The sequence below is a fragment of the Rhamphochromis longiceps genome, linkage group LG18 (genome assembly GCF_057381845.1).
Source record: "Rhamphochromis longiceps isolate RC_006_pf linkage group LG18, R_longiceps_female_GT1.1, whole genome shotgun sequence".
NCBI lineage: Eukaryota > Metazoa > Chordata > Actinopteri > Cichliformes > Cichlidae > Rhamphochromis > Rhamphochromis longiceps.
Window position 1 is genome coordinate 20,927,815 of NC_140574.1, and position 20,433 is coordinate 20,948,247.

General features: G+C 38.3%; 1 protein-coding gene across 2 annotated transcripts in view; it reads left to right on the plus strand.

Moving 5' to 3' along the window:
* The window catches only part of ephb1 (EPH receptor B1), a 184,737-nt gene extending 184,062 nt beyond the window's left edge, over positions 1-675 (plus strand). For both annotated transcript variants that reach the window (XM_085389992.1, XM_085389993.1), the window contains exon 17: positions 226-675. The gene's annotated coding sequence lies outside the window, so the exon portion shown is untranslated. The remainder of the gene's footprint in view (positions 1-225) is intronic.
* The last annotated feature ends 19,758 nt before the right edge of the window (positions 676-20,433 follow it).

Below are 20,433 nucleotides of genomic sequence, written 5' to 3' on the forward strand. Positions count from 1 at the left end.
ATGGGAGCCATTCATCACACACTGATAGAAAACACAAGAACTTGCTTGTTAAACGTTCCATGTGCTGCAACTGTCTGAAAAGTGACCAACGATGCTTTTAGCAGCAAAAATCATGCCTGTCATTTATGGATCAGAACGGCGTGAGGCCGAAAATGATTTGGCGTGACTCCTTGCAAAACGAAACTCGTTAAACTTCTCCGTTCTCCTTTTTCTCCTCTGTTTCAGACTGGGAACTCAAAGATTTACACACTTATAAAAACGGCATACACCCGGCACTTCACAATTATATTCTCATGGATGCGCACAGTGAACACCAAGAAGAATCGCAGCGGGCCAGTGAGAACAGGTGAAGCCAAAAGCTTTGAGTATGCCAGTCACAACCTCTCTCTGTGTGATGAGCAGTGGATGGGGGGAGCTGACTGTGAGTGTGCACATGTCACAGTTTATTTGTTTGTGTGTTCAAGAGAGAATGGATGTATGCATATCAGGCACATTTGTGTGTACAGACATTGTGTGCACAGGTACATTGGTTTCCTTTTTCTTTCTTTTTTTTAGTTTGTGTATAGCAGCCACTTGTAAATTGTGACAAGTATGTGTCAAGAGTTTGTAAGCTGTAACTTTCTGAGAACTATTGTACTAAAATGCACTCAATAAACGCCTTGGAAAACAAGTCAATCACATCAGAGTCTGTGACTCACTGGACGATAATTCTGCTTTCATTAATAGTGAGTCAAGAAAGGAGAGAGGAAGGTTATTATCCAGTATCCCTATCCTTGTCAGCACTGTGCTTGAGTGTGGTGTGGCGTCTAATGCTTGGCTTCATAATGGCTAAGGAAATAAACAGCTTTTGTCACCACAGTCTGGCTGGCAGCACATGTTAAAAGCCATCAGCCACTAATAAACGAGCAGTCACTCGCATTACATGCAAACACAAAAAATGTCTCTCCAAAAGAAATAAAAATAAAAAAGTGACATTATTATGACAAACTAGTGGAAATTATCCTCCCATCTGAAATCTTATATAGTATTTGTTTCTCAGCCACATGAATAAAAACCCCACCAGCAGTTTCACTACTCTCATAATTCCTAGTTGCCACAGAGACACTTCTAGGGCACTTCACACACCGGAAAGCATGCTACACAGTAATGATATGGTTAATGAGGTGAGTCAAAAGATATAGGGATGTATCCAACTCACAGCATTGCTCCATAACTGTTTATTGACTCTAATTGATTGATAACATCCAGATTCATATTAGCAGAGAGACTGCTGTGCAGGGGCTGTGCCAAAAAAAAGAGAGGAAGCCAACAAGATGAAACAGTCAGTTTTCTCACTTCTCAAATTTGTTATATTAAATAAAGTGTTTCAGTCGTCACTTTTTATTTATTTTTATTGAAGTGTATGAAAGGATGAAACAGAATAGGTGGTTGAAGTTGTTTTGTAAGGAATTGGATAATTAAAAATGTGGACGTATTTACAAACCTAAGTCCAAAAAAAGTTGGAAAAAAGCCGTGTAAAACTTGAAAAAATGTATTAAATGTTTAAACAGAGAAAATGTACCATTTCAACAAAAGGCTGGAAAAGTAAGTGGTGGTAAAAAAAATTAAAAAAAAAGCTAGAGGGAAGTTTTGCTTAGCTAGTAGCAAGTCAGTAACATGAGTGGGGATAAAAAGAGCATCTTGGAGAGGCAGTTTCTCAGAAGCAAAGATGAGCAGTTCATCAGTCTGCATGTTCTTCAATGTAAAATTGTGAATACACAGTGCATAATATCATCAAATGTTTCTGGGAATCTCGAGTAATCACTGTGCACAAGCGACAAATGAAAAAGTCTGTATCGGGTGCCCATGATCTTCAGGCCCTCAGGCCGATAAACAGGCCTGATTCTGGGATAGAAATCACTGCACTTTTCCCAGGAACACTACCAGAAATCACAGTCTGTAAACACACTTCACAGTGCCATCCAAAAATGCAGGTTAACGCTATATCCAGAAACACTGCCGCCTTATCTGAGCCAAAGCTCATTTAAACTGAGCTAAAAGGAAGAAAGAGGAGAGGGACTTAGAATTATCAGTGCTCAGTTCAAAAGCCCACATCTCTGATAGCATGAGGATGCTAAACTGCAGTCCAGACCTTTCACCAACTAAAAACATTTGATGGACCATAAAATGAAAAGATGTAATAAAGTAGAGCCAGGACTGTTGAGCTGCTAAGATTCCTAGAACAGGAAAGAATGGGAAAACATTCCACTCCCAGCTGGTCTCCTCTGTCCCCAGACATTTAATGCCTGTAGTTAAAAGAATAGGATATTACACAGTGGTAAAGATGGTCCTGTACATTTTCTTACTCTGTTTAAACATTTGATGTTGGGGCGCCAGTTTAGCTCAGTGGGTGTGTGGGCCATACGCCACATGGCCAGAAAGCAGCAGCCTTGGATGTTCCTTTGCTGCAGGTCTTCCTCTGTCTCTCTATGCACTTTCCTGTCTGTCTCCACCTTTACTATCTGCAAAAAGCAAAATGCCAAAAAAAAAAAAAAATTCTTTAAATTGATGTTTCTATGTTTTCATTTGTGAATAAAGTATGGGTTTGTGAGATTTTCAAATGATTGCATTCTGGATTTTCTATTTTTTAAAATTGGATTTATCAAATATTACTTGATGCTGACAGTGAATGACATATACAACATCTAATGAGCCGTAAAAGAAAATAAATATGTCAGTGTAATAATTCTCTCTGTCATAACTTCTGTCTTCAAGAAATTATGCATGAATTTTCAGTCTCTGAAACTCCAGCGTGTGAAAGAAATGCAGTACTTTCAGAAAATACGCTCTCTTTTGGTATTTTGTGATTGTAGGAGATTAAAAGAAAATGCCCTCGCATATTGGTTGATGTTTGCTTGGAGATGTGTGTATAGAACAAACAATGATAATAGTAGTAAGAGTATATGTGGAAAAGCTATGATTAAAATGAGGTAAATAAACTTTCATGAGCTTCAAAATCAAGTTTCTGAGCCACACAAGAGTCTCTCTACTACAAACACCTAGAAAATATAGACTTCATGTAGATATAAGAGGCAAAACTTGAGGAGGCTATTCATGCAAAGAAGAGATAAGGCATGAGCCTTAGTCTCCTGGGAAAATGAAGATCAGAATCCATGATGCCTTTAATGCACTGACACATTTATGCAAATTTCAGGCAGCGTCATTGCTGATGTGTTTATTTGCAATTTTTTTTCTTCTCCAGGGAATCAGGTATAAAGAAATAAACTGAAAATGGATCAAAAACCTCACTTTGTCTTCATTTCATTTGGATGTCAAATGGCCTTTAAATAATCCAAAAATTACAATTTTGTGTAATGATAAAAATGAAAAAGAAAAACCTCCTTCAATATGTATCAGGACATTAAAAATCATCCGGTCTTTAGCAGATGTTAAGATTATTTCTGTCCAACAACACGTGATACACTAGCATCTAATTATTTATTTGCTAAAAACAGTTCCATAATGCAGAAAAACAAAGTATACCCTTACTGCTTCCAATTATGAAGCTAAAGAGCAGCCAGATGCTGCTAATAAAGAGCACTTGATTAACTGAGCATCATTAAGTGGGAGGACCTCTATAGAATCAGAAGTCTTGGCAGTTTCCAGGTCTGGAGGATTTAAGTGTGTTTTAATGCACTGGCAATGAGGAAAACATCAGCAGTGATCGTAAATAAGGAACTTTTGCTGTCCATCAATTTGGGAAGGATTATAAGACCATTTCCAAAGATTATTCACAAATGGGAAACATTCAAGACAGTTGCCAGTCTTCCCAAGAGTGGAGCCAAGTCAGCAAATGCACCCCAAAGTCGGTGCAAAGCTCAAAGGAAGTGCAAAAACTCAGAGAGCTACATCTCAAACTCCACAGGGCTAAGGCAGCAGGTTACATGACAAAGTCCATAATAGTATAATTAGACAACAACTGAAGTATGTCTTGTTTAGAAGGGTCACCAGGAGAAAACATCTTCTCTCTAAAAAAAGAACATGTCAGCACAACTTAGGTTTGCAAAATTGCATCTTACCAACCCACAAAACCTCAGAAATAATGCTTTCTCCAAAGTGGACATGGTTGGCCATAATGCACAGCACCACATTTGGTGAAAACCAAACACAGCATAGTAGCACAATGACCTCATACCAACTGTCAAGCACAGTAGTGGAGGGGTGATGATTTGCAGCCACAGGACCTGGGCACTTACAGTCATTAAGTCAGACATAAACTCTGTTTGCGTATAACCTATATAGAGTATACACAGCTCGGCTGAAACTGGGTAACACAGCAGTACAATGATCGCAAGCACAGCAACAAATCTACAACAAAATGATGAAAAGAAGAGTCAAAGGGCTGCAATGATCCAGTTCAGACCTCAATCTGATTGAAATGCTGTGGCAGGACCTTAAGAAACCTGTGCATAAACAAAAACCCACAAACCTTAATGAACTGAAAGAAGGTTTTGAAGAAGAGTGGGTTAAAGTTCCTCCTCAATTCATCAACAAAAAAGTTATTGCTGTTGAAGGTGGTTTCTACAAGCTACTGAATTTAGGAGCGTACTGTGTTTTATCCAATATAGCATTAATTGTATTATTAAGCTAAGCCATGTCCATAATTTGTTTCAATGAATGTCATTATGATGTGCATTGCCTTAAAATCCATTCTTTTCTTTTCCTAAGTCTTTTTGAACTGCCCAAAAACGACTTTTTTTTTTTTTTTTTGGCACATTCATATTTCTGCCAATGTTTTACCATAAAACTCTGTTAGGAAATGAAATGCTTTTGGCTTTAAATGTGAAATTGATGAGCAGTGAATGTGTAGCATCCCAAAGAGGGTGTGAAGTTTCTCATGTGTAGCACAGTTTGGGAATGAGTTATTCTATGTTTGTCATTTTGCTACATGCACAGTTTGTGTTGCGTTTTATGTAACTTCACATTAGATTAGCATAGTGTTGACACAGGTGGAGAGAGACCTGGTTTGATAACTATACCTATGTTTGTGTACATGAGTATATAAAGAGTGCTGTGAGTGAAAGGAAGACAACCAGCCTAATTTGTTTTTTGGTTTTTTTTGAGACATTTATCTGTCTGTTTAGTGATTTACTATTATGTTAAATAGTCAAAGCCTCAATACAAACAAACGGAAGCATATCAGACAGAAGCTTTGTCACACTGGTGTTATCACTTAATCCAAAATCAAAACCTAAAACAAAAAGCTGCCTCTAATGGAAGCCTGCTTCCAATATAGGTCAGATTCTTCCTGCAGTTAAACTAAACGAAGGCGCCAGTTACTATATCAGACAATACAGACCTTTAGCTTGTTTTTCATTCTTCAGAATAGAATGAGATTCTAGCGTTGCAAGGAGAAATCCAAACCCATTTTTAGCTGGCAACACTTTTTAATTTAGATAAATCTGTCTAGTATAGTGTAGTTACCACATTAGAATTACAGAAAAACAAAACAAAAACAAAACAGACATACACTCACAAACACAAACCTGACTTTAAAATTGATGCTCAAGCACCAGCAGGTGAAACAGCAGCATGTCCGAGCTGGCTGGAAGTCTGAAGTTGTTTTTTTACATCTTATCACACCAACCATCACTATGTAGCACAGATGGACTTGCTCCATGCAGTGTGAAGTAAGAAAAAACATAACAATTTTCTAGGATTGCTAAGTCGCTCTTTGTGTTTACCTATCAACTGCTCCCCTAAAGGAAAAGTCAATTTTCTTTTTGAGTATAGTATGTCTTTTCTCTCTCTCTCTCTGTCTTCCAGTTTGGATGACCAAAACCAGACCAGATATCACAGTCTGGCTAAGAACTGCATCCCTGGCTTCAACTATGTTGTTCCACTCTTTATGTGCAGGAAAGGATTATCATTAACACAAAACAGGCATTCACTTTCGTTTTTCACCTAAGAATTAGACGTTTAATCAAAATGAACATATTGTCTTGTTAACAACTTGCCAAAATCCCGTTTCCTCTGACCATATTGCAGTGAAGTTAGCATGCTTCCCAGCTCAGTGAGCAGTATGTTTTCATATCTTTTGGAGAAGACGGCTTTGACTAACCGAGGTTTGTTGAAACTGAAATTTGGTTGCTGTCTGTTGAATAAAATGTACAACAAATACAACCACTCAGGAGATATAATTACAGCAGTTCATAAGAGTTCAAGGTCATGTAAATGGTTTAATTGCCTGTTATTGTTCCCCTAATAGTTAAACAGATGTAATGACCACTGATATGGTGACATTCTTAATAGTATCCTTCCCTATATGCCTTTAGCTAAAATGAGCCTGTTTGTCACTTTAATCAGAGCAATTAGAAAGACAGAGGAAGATATTGCTGTCCTGACAAGAAGCTCTACGTTATATTAGGTGTGAAAGCTGCCTTGTGAGTGTATGTGTGTAAGACAAATGGGATGAGATAGACATACTGAGGCTGACAAAAAGCCAAATAGATGAAGACAGAGATTCGTACAGACAGTCTTCTCTTTAAAGTACACTTCATCCATAACAGGGTGTTTATCACTGATGAGGGAGTCACATCACTTTTTTTCACATTAAAGTCACAGGAAGTTTGAAAAGTGGCTTCTTAGCAGCAAATCTTTGCCTTAATCAATATTCCTTGAGCAATCACCTGCAAGAAAGGATGGTGCGCAGCAGGGAACTCCTGCAGATAGAAAGGGAGAGAGTTGGAGAAAAAGCAATCCATCCAGCGGTGCAGATCCAAGTGTGAAGAGTAGAATCTCGATGTGAATACTGAGTGAAGGACGATGCAGGAACATAGTGAACTGTGGGACAAAGACTTGCAGTGGGGGAATGCTAGAACTGAAAGTAAGCATTTCACAAATCCTTCAAGTCGTATTTTTATTTACAGATACTTACCTGCGTGTGTCTATGCATTTTTAAAATAACATTTATTTAGGAAAACCCAACAAAAGTAACATGACTTGAGTTAAAACATTTTTTTTAATCTCAAGTGACTGCTTGCTCGCCTAGTGGGATTGTTCATAGCCTAAACTCTAATCTCAGCACATGCTGCCTGCAGGACCTCAGTAAGCTCTTTCCATATTTGCAGTAATCTTAGTGGCCTCGGAAAAGTCCAGAGCACAAAATGCTTTGTGGAGGCTCGTGTTGTTTTCTGATGCGTATTGGTTTACCAAAAACATACAAATTATGGATGGCTGAGAAGTAACAAAAAAAACAAAGATCCACAAGAGGACTCTTTTATATAATAGTTCCTCCTTTGGTGTAAAAAAATAAACATATTATTTTAATTATTTTCTTACTATGAAATCCCTCAGTAAACACGTTTATCGATGTATGTGCAGAGTAGGCAGAAATGATTGATAAACAAGAAGCACTTTGAGAATACAAATCTCCACCAAGGCAGCTCATTCTGGGCAGTGATCGTATTGAATTTTGTATATGTTAATTTCATTATCTTTTTTCTTTTTAAACACACTCTAAGACGTTTGTAATGAAGTAAAACAAGTGCAAGATGTTTCCCTTAAGAAAGGAAGTACCCCTAAGAAATCCCCCAAAACCTGTGTATTTTAAAATATAACCCGTTAGGGTAATGTACAAAACAATTATAAAATAATGTGATATATAGAATCCCCATGTATCATTCCCTTTATGCCCTTAAGTTACCAATACAAACAATGGCAGTAAAAAACATAGTTAGCATCATCATATTTTTGACCTTCAGATCAATCTATTAACCTTAGAGAAGAGGTCAGAGGTGAAGCGCGATATGATATATGAAATTTAAATGAAATGAATCTTGTAAATAAGCACCAAACCTATAGTAATCATAGTTTTTAAGTTATGAGGCTTTTTGTCATTTTTTGTTCAATAAATCATTAAGTTGGCCTTGAAGACCTTGGTGGATGTAAGCCAAATTTTATTGAATGACCCCCACACAACACCCCTACAAAGCTTTATCAGAATTCATTTCAAACTTTTCGAGCTGTCATGTTTATATGCAGAATGATGGTAATTACCTGAATCACAATAAAATTAGAAAGAAAGGCTGCAGCTACATGTCAAAAGCATGGATAACACTGACAATGAAAGTCTCCGGATATCTGGTGAAGGGATCCGAACAATAGTGTTTTGGTGTCAGTTAAGCCAAGCTCACTTACAGTATGGATCAGCAGTTCAGTTTTCATTGATTTGTTCTTCATCTGTATTTAAAAACAAGAGGAAAAAAAAAGAAAAAAGGGTAAGAAAAAGAGCATAAATCCTGGAAGATGTTAAAAAGCACTGCTAAAAGTAGTAGAGTCTGATCCACACATCTCTACAACAAAAAGCTATTCCTAAAAGAACGACATGCATTTAAAGGAACGACAGACAAGAGGTGAGGCAGAGTCTCCTAGGGCATGAAGAGCAGAAGTCGAGAGGCTCTCAAATCATTTATAGCACTTCCTCTTCATGTGAATTTCATAGCCAATGTGTCTACCACCCAGTTTCTCAGGGGGGAAAAAGCAGGCGATTCATAGGTATGAAAAAACTGTAAATGAGTAGAATGCTCTGCCTGCCTGCGAAGAGTGGCAAAGCACATCAAGGCCTCTGATGCAGGCAGCCATTTGTGGCTGAATGGGTATTGACTTTCAGCTTCTTTTTCTTCCTTCAAAAGAAAAGAGTTTGGCCATTACACAACAACATAGTTAATCCTTCTCAATTCATTCCATTGTAACAAAGGGCAATTTGCATTTCTCTTGTTCAGTAATTAAGTTATTGACGGAACCTAGCGAATTTGGTAAATGTGAAAATACCCCTTTGCTTAATCAAGATGTCAGATGCAAGACTCCGAGTATATCTCTCTTAATAGTAGAAGACATTTCTCCTTTTGTGTATAGGCAGAGAAATGCAGCACCTGGGTCAAATGAGATTTTATGTCTCAGAGGAGTTCATCAAATTTAATTATGATACATATAATTACCAAAAGCAATCTTCTGTGTGGTAGAAATAATCATTTCAGAGAGACGTTGGCACCTGCAGGGGTAAGGCATAATTTAGAGACAAGCTAGACTGACAGGAGGAAGTGAGTGAGGGGAAAAAAGAGACAGAAACAGGTGATTGCTGTATACTCCGCCGAGAGCAGCAGGCTTGCAATGGTTTCTTTCTACTGTAAAGGTTTGGGAAAATGAATGAATAATTAAACCCCACATACACAGGTTTAGTGTCACTCCGCTGCTTTGTATCTTACAGTACTGAACACCTACTTGATTTTGTTTGATTATAAAAATGTGGACATCTTTCATCAGACTTTTACTTGCGGAAACATAAACAAAAGCCTGGCAGAATCCAGATGCTTGCAAATGAGCTGGATTTATCATAATAATAGACAGAAAGATAATCAGAAATTGTACAGCAGGTATAGATTGAGCATCAGGAGCTGAAGGAAGAAGGATGCTACGATGGGATCACAGCGGTAAAGTGTTTTTTCAGCGGGCGGGGAGGGGTAACGGTTATGAGGTGGGACAGAGCACCTCTCCCACACGTACACATATGCAGAGCCTCGCCAGCTCCACACCCATCACAGAAGACCCCCGCGGAGTCTAATCCCACACAGAGCCCTTCTTGGCTCCTCCCGCCTTCGACTGCTGCAAAAAAAAGAAAAGAAAAAAAATCAATGAAATATTTTCCCACCAAAATGAGGAGGAACAATGGATGAGATCCGCAAGTCAAGGTCTTCCTAATTAGAGAGTTAACACAAAGGGTTTCCTTTGCTGCATGGCTTGCAGAAGAAAGGCATTGATGATGGGAGAAACAAATTGATGAAGGTCATACTATTCCCACTTAATGCTCCCCATCTCTCTAATATCAACTTCATAACTCATAACCTTGGCTGCACGTCTGATCCTCTGACATCCCTCCATGTTTCCAGCGATAGCTGTGCACACAGCATGCCATGGCAAAAGCTACAAGGTTTTCCTCTCTTTGTCTCTTTGATGTGTAAAGAGACATGTCACTGTGATTTTATCACATCTAACCCTCAAAATGGAAGTGGAAACGCTACTATATTGTTTCATTATTAAAAGACCTTCTGATGTCATTCCTCTGGGTAAGTACAGCAGGTAAACTTTGTTGTTCTTGTGTAGAAATGTTTAAATGGCCTTAGCTAGACTGATGCAAGACAACAGATCTAGGCAGATAGTGGTCAGCTCTCTCTAATAAGCATATAGTTAATTTCCTTGAATATAGATAATTAATACAAATATTTTATATTAGTTTACAATAAAAAAAATATATAGTTCTTTTCTGTTGGTCAACAGGTCCAGTAATTGCTCAGCACAGTAGTAATGCATGTGCAGAAGTATGTAGATCAGTGAAACATTGGATAATACCTGTGATTACTGCTCTTAAACAGCACCTGCCATCTTAACAGATGCTCATAGCGCTGAGAGCTACGTTTCATAGATCCACTTCAGCTGGTATAATAGTATTCATGTTTAGTGAAGAGGGCTACATTGCACAGGCGTACTTTGAGATACATTCAATTTTGTGATTCACACGTGCTGAGTGAAACATATATTTTAGTTCTTTCATTTTGTTTAAAAAAACATAAAGTTATAAAAGATTTGTTAGTTAAAAAAAACACAAAGGTGCTTCAATCAAGTAGCAGGTGTGGCTACAATATAATAATATTAATACAGTTTGAAAGTCAAAACAAATTGCAAAACACAGGAGACAAATGAAATGACTACCAAAATAAAACAGGAAGTACTTAACAAACACACACATACAGACAGCATCGTTACACTAGGGCAAAAACACTGTGGAAGCATACAAGGAACTCTAACAGCATGAAAATAACTAACAGAAAAATACTGGTACTTTTTTTGTCTTTAGGACTGTAGGTATAGTAGGCGGACGCTACGGTTCTTCAGGAGTTGACGGGGTCGGCATACGCCTACAAGTGTTCTCATCTATCTTTACATGATGAAGAAAAGGAAGGACGCTCACAAGCACAGGAAAAAGTGCATTGGGAAAACAGCAACCAAAGACAGTGTGAAGGATGCATATTGCTTCCAGGTCAGGAAAAAAAAAAGCCAGTGTCCTAAACTTGCCTCCTCTTTGAAGGCCACCAGATGCTGATACCTGTGGCTGCTAAGACTTCTGGTCAACATTTTTCTGTCTTGACCTCTTTGGACATTTTCCTGATGAATTTATGGGCTCGGTTGCTTATTTTGGGTCACACTGAATAAAACATTAAGCCTATTTTGTAAATCTTGAGTTGGCAGCATCAGAAAGGCTCATCTCAAGTCTTCAAAACAGGACCTCAGAAATCAGTGGTTAATGTAATTCTAGCTACATCTATCTTTTATTCTGTCTATACTGATTATTAGGTGGCATTGCTAATGTGAAATCTACAACGCTCCTTACCAAAAAATGCTGTCTTGCATTGGTATATGCAGTATATCAATGCATTGGATATGCACTGGATTGTTACCAAGTACAAAATGTTTTGTATCACCATTATTATACCTTAAACGATGATTACTATCATACCTTATTACCATTTCCCACCAACATTTTAAACTATGAAATGAAAAACACATTCTGTATAAAGAAAGCTGGTAACACTGTAACACCTCAAAATAGCAACCTGTGTTCCCAGAACAAAGCGCATAACTGATACAAAAGCAATGATTATGTTATCAGGGAAAAGTCACTAAAGGTCTGAACATCCCAGTCACGTTGTATTTAGCAAATGCCACTTGACTCTGGCTATTCTTTAATTAGTACATAGAGTTGGCATGGAAGATGCCGGTGCTGCAAAGTGCAATGTTGATGCATGAACATATAAAAGTGTCCATTTTTTAGTGTTTCCTTGTGTCTCTGTTAGTGCTCATCTTTGTGTATGTACGCGTGCCCAGATGGCAGCTCCTCTGATGGGAGCATGTGTGTGGGTGAGCTGTAACTCAAGAGGCTAGATGGAGGACAGACTAAGTGGCTCTCAGGGGAGAGTCGATCGATTATTAAAGACAGTGGAGAGGGACACAACAGCCTAAGCTTACGGTAACAGCCAAAACAGACACACAGTCTTGGTTGGCGTAATTGCTATGGACAGGCATTGGTCTGAATGTCCTCGTCTCACTTCGTATCTCTGACATTTCTCAGAGGAGTTTCGTCTTCCTCTAGTCACATATACTGAAGAAAGTGGATAGATTCCAGTGACTGAAAAGTATGTATTAATTCTAAAAGAAGTCTACTCTGTTTCGTACCAGTTATGAGAATGAAAAAAATCAGGTGGTGGAACTGTTTCTGTTTTGACCTGATAGTATAATAAATGCATATTAACAATTAACCAGATGTATTTTTATTTATTTATTTATTTTAATGTATTCTCTGCTTTTTGACTTCTTGCAGTTGAGCGCTATAAATCAGTTTTTGGTATAGCTAAAAAATCCTGACAGTACAAGGGTACAGAGTAAGTAAGAGAAATGGGTGCCCTCAAAACTTCAATGCAATTCAGAAACCACACCTACCAAGTGTAACATCCCTGACAACCACGCCATCCTCTTGATACACGAGTATTCCCACTTTCCTCACATGTGAAGCTTTTTCTAAAGTGATGAAAGCAGAAGAGGAATTCCAAATGATAACAAAGTCCCTCTGGACATCTTCATCCCATTCCCAATCCTGACTGGCTCTCTACTGTCCTCTCCATTTACCGTCTCCAACACCACCACCACCACCATTCTCACAAGTATGGGAAATACAGCTGCTGTCAGCTGCTGAGGCCCTCCAGGCTGATCTCTCACTTTCTGGAATGTGCAGTGCCATAATGAGCTCTGCCCCCCTTCCCCATCTACCATGTTCTTGTTTCTGAGTGTTCTGCACTCTTCCTTTTTTGAAGCACAGTGAGAAAACGACTAAAGAAAGTATTTTTTTTCTAATTAGTGAAGTACACTGAATTGATTATATCTGTTAAATTAAGTTTTGATATTTATACCACAGGAGTCTAGCGCATTTTGCACTCATCAAAAGAATCGATGAAATGACGCCAGATAAAATCATGTCGGCAGCTTTTTAGGTGGTTTCCATGCACGGCATGTGGCTTCTCCAAATGAAGGTAACTCTCACTAAATGCTGGAATCCTCAGGGAGCTCTGCGTATCAAAAGTTGCATGCAGCTGTGCTTGGCCTCTGTGCTTATGTTGACTCGTAACCTCTGAACCTGAATCATTACTTACACCTGTCAGTCAGTGGAGGGCTTGGCCTCTGGTGACAGCTGAAGGGTGACTGAGACATGCCTGGCACCTTAAATCTAACACACTATACTCCCCTGTGGTTGCAATAATCATAATTCAAGAGCTGCCCTCTGACATGTTACTTTTTACACCAGGGAGATGTGTGCCTATAAAAAAAACCATACAATGTAGGATATTATATCCAACGAGAAACACTGCTGACATGTTTTAATAACGTCTATTGTGATGTATTTTCTGGTCTGTGCGTGGACACTGCACAGTGCAGCATATCCATTCTCAAAGTGAAGGCTTCTTAGTTCGGATTAGGTTAGATCGGTGTAACCTACAGGCGAGGAACACAACAGATCTAATATCATATGAAACAGGAACTGAAAGCCATGCGGCCCGAGTGTGGTCCCACACTCATAAATTATAACAGGCTCTGTTGTTCAGCAGAATAGAGCCTTCTCTAATATACAGTCAAAAATGGGAAATTTGAATCTCAGTCATTGGTTAAGCTTCATTGATAACTTGCCAAATATGACGCAACGGGTCACTGGAAGCCACCGGCAATGTTTATTTTTTCTTTCTGTTTGTTTATCTCTGTATGGAACTGTATGTATTTTCTGTGCATTACATTCTGTCATCCTATTAGCATATTTGTTCATTCCACTCGCAACCCATCGCTTGGTCCAATCTGTTGTCTATGGAAAATGATATTTGCTAAAATGAGCCCCTGAAGCGGCCACATAATGTTGATAATAATGATAGAAATCTAGTTTTCCCTTTGATGCATGAACGCCTTTTAGATTTAATAGCCATATGCTGGAGCTGTTGTTGTGGCTGCTGTTATTGTTGTTGATTGTTTCTACTCTTGCCGAGTGTTGGACATATCATATGGACTACCCAAGACTACCATGATTGGATGATGTAGAGGGTAAGAGCACCCATACGGCACTGCATGTGTGCATGCACGTCAAAGAGTGCTGCTATTGTGGCTTTATTTTGAACATGTTAAAATAATACAAGAACAACAAAAAAAGAAACCCCCCCCCCCCACAATAATCAAAATTAAACATAGGGAAAACAAAATAATCATTAAAAAATATGTTAGGAAGAAGCACATGGTTGTTTAATTCCTTATTTAACCTCACCCTCTTTACATCTAGTAACTAATAATCAATCCTGAGAAATGTAAGTATAATTTTTGGTTATAACTTTTTAAAAAATTATAATATACCAATCCTCTGGATAAAGTCTATTTGTGTGTGTTGCAGAAACCTCTATCAGGTGACTGGCAATCTGTAGCCTTGCTGGGTTAGGTCCTTTGAGAAATCTTCCACCAAAGACCACAGCTTAGATAGGAGATTTCCCTCCGAGTCTCACCAGTTACAGTCATAAGGTTGGGAAAAGGTGTGCATACATACGGTGATGTGTGTGACTGTTTTATAGGTGTGTGCGTGTGACTTGTAGAAGCAAAGAAATATATAAAAAATCACCAGGGGTCCAAAAGTGGACACATTGCAAAAATCTTCTGATGTTGTCCAGTATGCTTGTAAGCTGAGCATCCTGGTTTTGCCTGAGGCATCTTCAAAACTGTGTTGTTATAGACAGCAGAGACTGTACTCAGTCTCTGCTGTGCTCAGATTGGCCTGCCTGTTTCTGAATGCTCTTCCTTCTAAAAGCCAGTACCTTGAAGCTGTGCACTGTTGTGCTGAACCTTAGCATTCATCAGTTTCCACTTGTGATAACAGACCTGATAAAACATAGGACAGCTAGAGTGGATGCTTTATCCTGTCTTTTATAAGCGTTTCCAGGTTTGTTTGTATTTAGAAGGGACTCATAGCCCTTGTTTTGCTGCACACGTTCTACTTATTTCATTTATCAGATTTTTTTCTTTTCTTTTTTATGCTTTCAGTATGGTTAGGAGTGGTTTTGTTAGAGTCTCACAGTTACAGCGGGGTTATCTCTTCTTTTTCCATACATGCAAGCTAACAGCATTGCATCAGGGTATTTAATAATTTAAGAGCGTTCTCCCACTAATGTATTTATGAGCTGCTAACACAAGATAAAAAGACATGAGATGACTGAGAAAATGTGGAAGTCAACACATTTTCTCCCACTTATACTAACTCAAGTGACAAAGTGTTAGACTGTGATGTGTACGGTTAACTATCCTTTAACATTTCTAATCAAATTGTTTCACTTACCACCTTTACCAGGGTGTAGCACTTCTGTGAGCTAAAGGAATAGTGTAATAAATGACTGGCTCGTAATAAATAAAGAAATACTTTGAATTGAATAACATTTAATTAAATTAAAAAGCCATTACAGACGTCAGCAATTCCTCATTCAGCTTTAGGAAGCTGTGTTAATGGTTTCTGTGCCAAAGTATGGTAAAATAATACAGGTGTCGGAGAAACAGAAACTAGTTAATGAAACTGTCAGATGCAGATGCATCAAATTACCTGAGACTCTTTTTAATTTAATGAGCAATTTGATCTGTGTAGCAGCAGGACTTAAAAACAAAAAGGATAGCATTGTCAATTATTGTAATCTGTAATGTGGGAAAAATATTAATCTAATCACTTGAGTGTATGATCTGACTTGAAATGAGTGCATATAAAGTATAAAAGCAACTTTGAATTTGGACAGGAAGTATGAGCTATTTTGTTACTCTGAGCTATTTCAATCCAGGACAACATGTTCCACTGGAAAGATTTCCCTGGAACCAATCAGCGGGGCTGTGCATAATCATGCAGATGGTCCTGGTTGACTAGATTTTCTAGAACAAAATAAGACTTGATAGAAAAGGAGAATAGGTCAGTAGACTAGAGAAGAGAGGCGAGTACAGAGTAAGAAAATAAGTGAAAACAGGACTAAATTGAGTGGAGGAAAACAAAGCACGCAACCAAATGGAATGTGGCAGAAAATACAGAGAGATTACGGGGGTCGAGGCAAGGGGAAAGGGTAAGACTGAGGACTCAGCAGGCCAAGATTAAGTGCAATGAAGTTTTAGGAGGGGAAAGAAGAGGTGAGGAGAGTTAATGTTATGACCCATCGAGAAAAGAATAGAGATAATAAAGGAGTAAGGATGACAAAATAATAGGGCTGTCGAAGTTAACTTGAAAACACATCAACACAATGCAACACAATGCAGTTTTTAAAAAATGGCTCCATTAACAGAGTCTGTATTCTTTCTAAATCATAAATTCAACATGACCAATAGTGAATATATAGTTGTATTCCAATAATGCACTAAACCCTTTGGATTACAAACTTCTATAAAAAAAAATTAAGAAAAAGAAGAAAAGCTACCATAGGACGTTATAGTTCAAGCTACAAATGAAATGCACGCCACTGTAGACTTCTAGTAAATTTGATTATATTAGAAGTCTCTCTATACTCTTTCAGTCTAACAGAGGAACTTTTCTTGAACAGGAAGTTATTTCAAGTTTCAAAGCTTGACAGATGGCTCACTTGACAAAACTATGTCTGTGTGCCGTTTCTGTAAGGCTTAGTTTTTGCCTCAGTACATCCAGCCTATAATACCACATGCAAGTTTTTGCAAGATTTTTCATTTGCCTTGATCATACACAACTGATCATGTTTTATAGAGGCCAGTGGCAACCAACTGCTATATGAAACTCAACCCAAACCAGAAAGTAGACATTTCTCATGATGTAATACGTTTGTGGTTAATAACAAGCAGCTACACATAGTCTTGTGGTAAATACCAATTTTCAATAAAATGGGAACGCTATATAATCAACTATTAAACTAAAGGAATTGAAAAAAGCACTAAAACAAAGCAAAGAAACTCAGTATTAGGGAAAAGGGAATGAGCATGTGATAATAGCAGAGCAGAGCTAAACAGAGGTACGTGTGTCTGTACACTCCTGTCAGATATACAGGACGACACAAGATAAATGAGGTGGGTAAATATGCTGCTATCATCAGATGCTGATAGCATGAACATACTGAACTTTGACATCATTGAGTTTAAACTGGCTTAGCATGAGTGTCTTGGATTTGGCAATAAACAAAATTTGAGTCATCATGTCATCTGCAAAAACTGCTCTGGTCTGGCTTTTTTCACATTTGTTCTAACTCTTTCAATCAAACTTTCTCAACACACTTCCTCAGGGTTCTTTTTTAAAATTCTTTATTTTTATATTTTGCTTATATATGTGTGTTTGTTATACTTGGAACCCCCCCCCCCCCCCCCGCTTCATCAAAGTTAGCCTTTGCCGTTTGTCTCACTTCTATGTATAGATCACAGGCAGCTTCTGACACTGTTTGTAGCCTACATCTGAGCCACCCAGGTACACAGTGGGGAGCAGGTATTCACGCCTATGTTTGTCTACAGAGGTGTGACTCTGAATAAGAATGTGTTGTTTACGTCTATATCAGTCACTCCCAAGTAAACGAGTGTACACGAAACCCTTGAATAAGGAAGTTTTATTTCATATTTTAACTGTCAGAAGTTCTGATTTCCTGAAGAGCTGTGAAAAGTTACAAACACAAAAACATGGCACTCTTATCATGCACGCATTCAACTTGCAATCACATGGCCATTAAATAGGGGTGGCAGCAAGGACATAGTGTGTCTGAATGTTCATGAGCAGAAGAATTTTTATCATTCTTCCTTCAGTATATTTCATGAAGTTCTGTAAATAGAGATTTAAAAAAAAATCCCATCGATCTCTTGAAGAATGTAGCCTCGGGTGACTTAAAAGAAAGTGCCTTCAAAAGCGGAACGACTCAGCCTGCAGTTTGGTACACTGAGCCGACCAACCAGAGGTGATCTCCTTGAATCATTTCAATCTAACACATCTACTATCGGCACACATCCATCCCTTTGATGTTTAGGTTAGCGGGTGCAAGAGGAAAAAAAAGACACTAGTTTATTGTAGCTCAACTCTTTGTATGCAGAAAATATGTGAAAGTCAACAAATGGTCTTTTGTTCCTTTTGTGGGCTGCAGATGTCTATCATGAAACGTTTGGATATAGGTATGGAATTTAAATGTTTCTTTTTCTTGTGCATGGAAATCTATGAAATACTGGATGGATGGATGGATGGATGGATGGATGGATGGATGGATGGATGGATGGATGGATGGATGGATGGATAGATGGATGGATGGATAGATGGATAGATGGATGGACCTGTGAAGGCTAAAGTACAGATGCTCAATAGAGAGAGATTATGTGAAAGAATTGAACATGATGTAAGTTTTGAGTAACAAACTATTTGGTAATTGGATTCCAACGATGGTTTGATTAAGTCCAACAGTGGATAGAAATAGGACGGGACCCCCACGGAGTCAGAGATGAAGGGATCTCTAAATGGCCAACATGAGCTGGAGATGGGGAGGAGGTGGGTCGCATGAGTGAGAGTGTGATAGGCAGAATGACAGAAGAGCACTGAGATTTAAAGCACATGGCTGATTGGCTCACAGAAGGTGGGCATGAAAATGACTGGGCCAGAGTGATGACGACAGAATTAAATTTGACACTGTGGGAAAGTGGAAGTGATGTAAAGAATAGACTATCAGCCCGAACACCCAGGAATGCAGGCAGATAAGCGAATACAGATCTCCCTTATTGACCTTGTACATAAGGTTTCTATATTGCTCCCCCCCCCAAAAAAAAAAAAAAATAAAAAAAAATTGGCCACATAGTGTTGGTAATTTATTCATTCAATTTAGCGTTTGAGAATGTGTTTGGCTGATTCTAATGTCATAACCAAATCTGGGAAAGGATTTAAACTTAGATTAAAATAAAGATGCGATAAGACATTTGGCATTAATTGTAACTACCCACAGGAGCAGAGCAGGATTCTGCTGAGATATGCAAAGGCAGAGAAAATGAGTGTGTGTGTGTGTGTGTGTGTGTGCGCGTGTGTGTGCGTGTGTGTGTGTGTGCTGACTTACTCAGTTTCGGCCTCACCTATTCCACATTGTCCAACACAAAATTCATGATAGGAGCTACTGTTTGTAAACAAGCGTGCAAGGTGAGAGTGAATAAAAATCTAACTGTCGCACTCCGAATGAGCAGAAAGAAAAAAAAAAACGACAGAAAAAGCTAAGAGAACAAAGCAGTGATGGATGTTTTTAAGAAAACCTCTTCAGACTCCTAACTTAAATTGGATTTTAACTCCACTGAGTGCAGGTAGATTTTTATTTTCATTCAGTTGTCAACCACTACTGATGACAAGTTAACAGCTTTGGCACAGAATGCAAATCATGTTGGTTTTCTCATTTTGCTGCCAGGTGGAGTTCTAAATATGTCGTTCAAGCAAAGGCTGCTTCCACCACAAAGATTAAATAAAGTGTAATTGAAAAGTCTGAAACTGTTCAGTTTTTATGCATTGTTGTAAGGTCCCGGCTTCAACGTCCATCATCTTGACAACTTACCAAATACCTAGGTTTGATAGCCCTGACGCTTTCATGAAACATGGCATTGTGTTTCTAAGCGTCTGAGATTAAAAGCCTTTTTTTGCTACTGTAAACTGCACACTATTACAGATCACTTGTTTAAAATTTTTTATCAAAAAATACAACATACACCAACTTTAATATCATGACATGCATTTATAGAATGTTGCAGCAGTTTTAATCGACACGATCATGCTAATTTTAATGTAAATGAACAAAAAGACAGCTTTGACTAGATTTGCACTATAGGAGCTTCTATAGTAACTGTAGTATAGTAAGAAATCCTGCATCTTGCATGTAGCCATAGCTGTAAATGACAGCTTGTGTACATTATAATCCTGTTTACTGTCATGCAAATCCTGCCTTACAAGAGAAGATATATTCAGCAGGGCAAGCTGAAGACTAGCTGTAATTGTCTCTTGTAAGAGAGAAGAGAATGCCTTGACAGATCCGAGTGTTCTCTTAACATACACACTTTGACCACCTGCTACATCCTCCTTTCACCGTGTAGAGTGACGAGTGATAAATGTGTCACTGTTGTATAAATGTTCAAAGAAGCAGTCTCACTGAAGGAGAAACTTAGGTTATATGGATATTTGTGCCACACTAGCCATATCTATATGGTAAAACAAACAGATCTGCACACAACAACATTGCTGATCATTTGTTTTCTTTTTTTTTTTTGTCATCTTAAAATGAAATTTAAATGAAACACAGCCAAGTTGTTTGATGCCACAGTGAGCAGTTCTTCAGAATA